This window comes from Podarcis melisellensis, assembly GCF_964234715.1.
Source record: "Podarcis melisellensis genome assembly, chromosome: 9".
Classification (NCBI taxonomy): Eukaryota; Metazoa; Chordata; class Lepidosauria; order Squamata; family Lacertidae; genus Podarcis; species Podarcis melisellensis.
The window spans coordinates 13203552-13211279 of NC_138541.1; positions in this window are offsets into that span (position 1 = coordinate 13203552).

The following is a 7728-nucleotide window of genomic DNA, read 5'->3' on the forward strand; positions in this document are numbered from 1 at the left end:
TGCCACTGCCTGCCTGCCTCCCTCTGGGAGGTGGAGGAGGAGGAGGAGGAGGAGGAGGGAGCGCGCATTTCTGCGTCCCAAGCGCTGCCCTGCCTCCTGTTGCGGCGTTTTGGGAAAGGCAAGAACGATCCGCCCTCCGATTCAGTCACCCGACGCGCAAAGACGCGCAGAGGGGACGACCCAGATCAGGCGGCAGAGGCGGTCTTGGAGGTGGTTGGGGAAGAGTTCCCACGTTCAGGGGGATCCGGCATCAGTCCGTCCACCCACCCACCCACCCACTCCAGCGAGGCCTTAAATGGCTCGCCACCCCAGGGGACTGAGCTTGAGGATATAGGTGCCATGGCCACCCAGAACAGAGTGCCTCTGGGCCTGTACAAAGTGCAGCCCTCTGTAGCAGACTGGCCGAGGTCTAGCTTCACGTGGTGGTGGGCACCCACATACACCACCCCCACACACCTACAGCACCTGCCCCATAGGAGCCAACTTCTGGGGGCCAAGGTCCCAGTGGCGTAGCGTGGGTTGTCAGCACCCGGGGCAAGGCAAGTAATTTGCGCCCCCTAACCCGTGGATTTTAGCACTCGAGTCTCTTCCACTAGATTAGTGCGCCCCCCCCCCCAGATGTTGCGCCCGGTGAGGCCGCCCCCCCTGCACCCCCCACTCTACGCCACTGCAAGGTCCCTTCAGTCTCCCCCATAAAATACTTGAGGGGAGCGTTTACCCTCCCCCCCCCAAGTTGTTGGGCATTGCATGTTTGATAAGGCATACTCTCAGGAAAACAGGTTTAGGATTGCTGCCTTTGGGAAGGGTCAGATTTGGGGCCTGAGGGCAGCCTCAGGGTTGTGAGGATAAAAGAAGACCACCATGAATAATACCCTGAGCAATTTGGGAGGCAGGCGAAATTAGACACACACACACAGAGAGAGAGAGAGAGAGAGAGAGAGATTTGCTGCCTCTGCTCATGTTGCTTGCCAGTCCTGCCTATGTCCTCCATCAATGCCTCATCCCAAGATTGTGATGAGGCACCGCAAACCTTCCAATGGGGTGTGTGTGTGATGACAGCCTTACATTTTTATGACTATAGGAAGATAAACATACAGCATAACAAAAACTGTCTTGGTGGGCCATGATATGACCGCCGGACTTGCTGGCTCACGAGTTGTGCAGCTCCGTTCTTCATGGATAGGGTTCAAATGATGTCGGAGATAGAATTAATAGCCTTTGAAACAATTTCATTTATGTTTGCAATTGACTTTTCCCCATGTCCGTTCTCTCCTCCCCCACGTTTTGTCATTTGCTGCTTCCCACAAGCCCCCAAGTTATTAGCAGAGCAATCAGATTTGAATGATAAGACTACAGGGAAAAAGGCTGGGAGAGTGACAACCACAAAGTATGTGTGCATCATATTTCCCCTACACACTTCCTCCAAGGAGATGGTATATATACATGGCTTTCCCCCCTTCCCACTTCATCATCACGACAACCCTGGAAGGTAGGTCTGGTGCTGAAAAAGTCACTTGCCCATGGACACTGTCTGAACTCTCTGGCTGAAGAGGGACTGGGGTCGCCCCATCCTAGTCCATGCTACTAACAACAACAGTGAGCGAGGAAAAATGGTTCCCCTTTTTTGCTGCAAATTCTAGTGACCTTTTCAAGAAAACAGGAACCCGTCCTTTTGCTCGCATGCATTCAAGTAAAACTTTTGTATGTATCTCCAGGAAATCCACATCCTGTTGACTGGGATGCACCTTGCAAATCAGAGCAATTTACATATTTCAGAGCATGAAACAGACTCCTCCTTCTAGTTTAGCATCCTAATCTCAGTGTTCGACTCTATGCCTGAGGCAGAATGCCTCTGAAAATGCCAATTACTGTACTGACAATCACAGGTTGAGGAGAGTGCTGTTGTGCTCAGATGCTCTTTGTGGGCTTCCAGTGAACATCTCTTTGGCCACTGAAAGAACAGAGTACTGAACTAAGCGGTCCTGTGGCCTCTTATGTCTTTGTGCCTCTGGGAAGCCTGGAAGCAGGACCTAAGCACAACAGTACCCTTCCCTATAGCTGTCCCCAGCAGCTGGCACTCAGAGGCATATCTTACCTGTGACAATTGAGACAGAACATAGCCACTGCAGTTAGTAGCCATCGATAGCCTCCTCCACTCATAAATTTGTCCTATCGTCTTTTAAAGCTACCCAGGTTGTCGGCCATAACATCATCTATCTGGGTAGCAAATTCCATAGTTTTAACCATGCACCGTGTTAAGATGTACTTCCTGAATAATGTCCAGATCAAGCCTTATGAGGAATGGTTGAAGGGGCTGGGTATGTTTAGCCTGGAAAAGAGGAGCCCGGGAGGAGATAGGATAGGTAAAGGTAAAGGGACCCCTGACCATTAGGTCCAGTCGTGGCCGATTCTGGGGTTGCGACACTTATCTCGCTCTATTGGCCAAGGGAGCCGGCGTACAGCTTCCGGGTCATGTGGCCAGCATGACTAAGCTGCTTCTGGTGAACCAGAGCAGCGCATGGAAACACCATTTACCTTCCCGCCAGAGCGGTACCTATTTATCTACTTGCACTTTGACGTGCTTTCAAACTGCTAGGTTGGCAGGAGCAGGGACCAAGCAACAGGAGCTCATCCCGTCACGGGGATTCAAACTGCCAACCTTCTGATCGGCAAGTCCTAGGCTCTGTGGTTTAACCCACAGCGCCACCTGCATCCCTAGGAGATAGGGTAGCCATCTTCAAACATCTCAAGGGCTGTCACGTTTGTTTTCTCCTGCTCTGGAGGATAGGAAGGGAACAGCTGTCTGACAGTGGAAAGGTCTCCACTGGGAGATTGAGGAGCCTCCTTCCTTAGAGGTTTTTAAGCAGAGGTTGGATGGCTATTGGTCACATATGGTCTAGTTGAGAGTTCTGCATAGCAGGGGGTTGGACCACATGATTCTCAGGGTCCCTTCCAACTCTACAATTCAATGAATCTTCCAACATTCAGCTGTTTGTGGCAGAGGCAGACCCTTTGCATTCGTGTTGCTGCTGCCTACAGAAACGGAGCTGGGTTGGGGCAACAGTGCACCAGCAGCACTGATAGCAACCCATCACCACTGTTGACCTTGACGTCACTCTTGGTCAGCCCTGCCCTTGTCAGCCCGGTGTTGGTAGTGCTGCTCTGCAGTTCCACACTACCATATGTAAAAGGCAAAGGTAAAGGACCCCTGGATGGTTAAGTCCAGTCAAAGGCGACTATGGGGTTGCAGCACTCATCTCGCTTTCAGGCCAAGGGAGCTGGCGTTTGTCCACAGACAGCTTTCTGGATCATGTGGCCAGCATGACTAAATCGCTTCCGTCGCAACGGAACACCGTGATGGAAAGCAGAGTGCACAGAAATGCTGTTTAACTTCCCGCCACAGTGGTGCCTATCTATCTACTTGCACAGGTGTGCTTTTGAACTGCTAGGTTGGCAGAAGATGGGACAGAGCAACGGGAGCTCACCCCGTCGTGGGGATTCGAACCGCCAACCTTCTGATCGGCAAGCCCAAGAGGTTCAGTGGTTTAGACCACAGCACCACTCACATCCCCACTTTTACCTTTTACCTACCATATGTGCCACAGCTAGGGATGGGTAAAGAATTTGATTCAGTTCATATGTAAAGGCAAGCCTAACTAATTTCCGCTTTCCAAAATGGTAAGCAAACTAAAATGCAGACATCCTTTGAAATTCATGCCTCCACAAATTTTGTGGTGCAGTGCTCCAGCTGAGTAGTGTAGAAAAGAAAAGCATATACTAGGATAAAATGTGCACAAAAATGTACAAAAAATGCATTATATTATGAGGAAGTGTTTAAAAATAAATAAATTATTGCACTTATATTTTTTTCTTTTACAGAAAGTAATTGTAAGCGACTTGCAAAATAGTAGAAAGATTAAAACCAGTATAAAACGGAAACAGAACGATAAACCCATTCATACATGTAAAAGGCAAAATCCCATCACATCCCAGCTACAGAAAGAGGCAGGCCACACATGCTGAAAATCTTCCAAATTAAGGACCGGGGTCTGGATGCTGTAGTGGGCTGTAAACAGAGTCTGAATTCTGAATGGGTGGTTCCTATGTCTGTGAAGTTGCTTGCACTCTCTCTAAGGTAAAGGTAAATGTTAGGTCCAGTCGCAGACAACTCTGAGGTTGCGCGCTCATCTCGCTCTATAGGCCGAGGGAGCCGGCCTTTGTCAGCAGACAGCTTCCGGGTCATGTGGCCAGCATGACTAAGCCGCTTCTGGCAAACCAGAGCAGCGCACGGAAACGCCGTTTACCTTCCCGCCAGAGTGGTACCTATTTATCTACTTGCACTTTGACATGCTTTCAAACTGCTAGGTGGGCAGGAGCAGGGACCGAGCAATGGGAGCTCACTCCATCACGGGGATTCGAACCACCAACCTTCTGATCGGCAAGTCCTAGGCTCTGTGGTTTAACCCACAGCACCACCCGCGTCCCCACTCTCTCTAAACAAGTGCATAATTCGGAAGTGCCCCTGAATCCTGCTCTGTCACGGGAGGCAGGAGTGTCTTTGGTGGCTAGCAGTGCCTTTTACTGGCTACAGCTGTTTCCAGATCAGGAGAGCATGACCACAGTTGTCCATGTACTGTTAAACTAAGGCTGGATTACTGCAATGTGCTCTATGTGGGGCTGCCCTTGAGGCTTGCCTGGAGGACGCAGGTAGTTTGGCACATGGCAGCTAGGTTTATTGTGGGTGGGAAGAGCAAACTACCACCAGCACCTAACACCCGGCTGCCGCCCTCCTACCAGGCCACATTTCAGCATTTGGTACTTAATGCCTATACAGTTTGGACCAGGTGACTTGAGACCACCACACCCCTTACGTGACCTGTGTCACTGTGTTCTGCGGGAATTTGTCCTTCAAGTCCCCAAAATATCAGAAGCTGGCTGCACAGCAAATCAGAGCAGGGCTGTCAGTGGGGCCGCCTTGTTTTGTGGAATAGCATTCCTGTTGTTGGTGCCTACACCCTATGCTTTCCAAAAACAACACCTTTTGTTTTGACAAGTTCTCCCTACTGGATGAAAGGTCTCTGCCTTGGGTTATCATTTGGCATTGTTTTCAAGCTTCTTCTCAGTTGCTTTTTGTACAGTCTTTTAGCTGTTCATGTCTGCAAATCACCTTGAGAGACATATTGAAGTAGAGGGTGTTTTGTAAGTTGTCCCCCTCCACAGAGGTGCATTTAACACCTTCATTATACGGTACATGATTCCTATTTTCACTGGCTTTTGATGCTTGTGATGTATGTTTTTGGCACAACTTATTTTTGTGACCCTAAGTTGTTTTAAATGGTTCTGGTTGCTGTGACCTGCCCTGGGGCTAGGGCTGGGCGATATCTGTTTTTGAACATGGTGATGTCTCACTAGCTAAACACTGCAATACGCCAATATGTCACAGTGTCTGGAATAAGGATGGAGCTATATAGAGGCATTGGATGGTTTGATGGTTTTTCCTGCATTGTGATTTTTGCTGGCACCTGCTCTTGTGATTCACTGCCCCCGGCATGAGGCAGTGGATTGCTGAGCTGGCAGAGTTAACACAGACTGCAGAAACTGAGAGAAACATTGGCTGGCTTCATGGTTTTCCCCATAAGGTGAGTTTTGCACGCAAACACATTGTGATTTGCGATATATTGTCAAGTCAAAAATTACGAAACTGATATCATGATATAGACTTCAAACCAGTTTTGGACATGTTTAAATCTAAATCAAACAAGTGTTGGAAATGTAAAGAAGGTAATTTTTATCATATGTGGTGGTCTTGTAGTAAGGTTAAAGCTTACTGGGAAATGATATACAATGAATTGAAAAGGATGTTTAAAATAACCTTTGTAAAAAAACAAACAACCCAGAAGCTTTTCTTTTGGGAATTACAGGGACAGAACTACCTAAATTGTGTAGAAATTTATTTATGTATGCCACTACAGCAGCAAGGATGCTACTCACCCCAAAATGGAAAGAAGCAGAAGTTCCAGCAAAGGAAGAATGGATAGAAAAACAGTAAGAAATGGCAAAACTTACTGAAAGAATAAGAAATCAAGGTAACAAACTTTTTATAAAAGAATGGAAATGGTTTATTGAATATTTACAGATAAATTACAAACAGATAAAAACATTGGCAGGATTATTGTAATAACCTGCAGTTTCATAAGAGTATATATTTAAAGTAGATACGTAATTAAATGAGCAAATTAAATGAATTTGGATATGTCAATATTTTTAAAATTAATTTAAGGAACCGCAAAGAGGGAAAAAGGAAGTCAAACTCTGAAATGTTAAAATGATTGTAAAACTAATGAAATGTGTAAATTTGAAAAGTATAAATAAAAACTTAAAAAAAGAAGTGTTTGGCATCTTCACTACCTTTCAGCAAGTGTACCTCTTTAACCTAGCCTGTGATATCTCAGATGTGCGTTTTCAGAATCCACCCTATTCCTGTGACAACAATCTGTTTTAATACTGGATTTTTAAAATGTTGTAACCTGCCCTGGGTCCTACTGGTGAAGGGCGGATAATAAATTAAACGTTCATCATCCTTGACCATTAAGCTGGGGCCGGCAGAAGTGGAGTTCAACAACATCTGGAGTTTGGCTAGACCTGATCGAAGGCATCTATTACTATTTTTGCTGCCCGGTCCAATTTGGCTCCTCAGTATATATTATGGAGTTCTGGAAGTGCGGCAACAGGAATTTGAAAAAGCCACCTTTGTTTGCACATGTTTTCAATGCAAAAATAGCAATTTCTGCTTCAGGCACATTGATAACACCAGCACATCTGTTCCAAAGAAAGGTGTATTTTCAAATTAGCTTTAGTGCCTCCCAAGACTTGTCATCATAAATACAGGAAGTCACAGTTTAAAGGCGGTGGCACATAAACATGGAGTAACCTGCCAATGAGTCAGCTGTTCCCAGGCAATCTCCACCCAGCAACAGGTTTTTCTACTTTAATCAATCACAGAGCCAAGTGGGGCCAAAGTGAGCAAGTAAATCGAAATGACACAGGCTATTGAAACATACCTCCTGCTAAATTCTCTTCTATCTTTTCCTACATCTCAAACCAATAATACTTCTTTTCCAGGCTCACAGGAAGACCTCCTCCTCCCTCTGCTATTAAGATGCATGAAAATAACCCAAAGGCAAACATTTCAACAGAGTTCTCATGAATCTTTGGACCGAGGCTTGATCAACAATGCTAATGCACAACAAACATGAAATTAGGCTTGTTGTTGTTTAGTTGTGTCCGACTCTTTGTGACCCCATGGACCAGAGCACGCCAGGCACTCCTGTCCTCCACCGCCTCCCGCAGCTTGGTCAAACTCATGTTGGTAGCTTTGAGAACACTGTCCAACCAACTCGTCCTCTGTCTTCCCCTTCTCCTTGTGCCCTCCATCTTTCCGAACATCAGGGTCTTTTCCAGGTGACCAAAGTATTGGAGCCTCAGCTTCACAATCTGTCCTTTCAGTGAGCACTCAGGGCTGATTTCCTTAAGAATGGAGGTTTGATCTTCTTGCCATCCATGGGACTCTCAAGAGTCTCCTCCAGCACCGTAATTCAAAAGCATCAATTCTTCGGCGATCAGCCTTCTTTATGGTCCAGCTCTTACTTCTATACATCACTACTGGGAAAACCATAGCTTTAACTATATAGATCTTTGTCAGCAAGGTGATGTCTCTGCTTTTTAAGA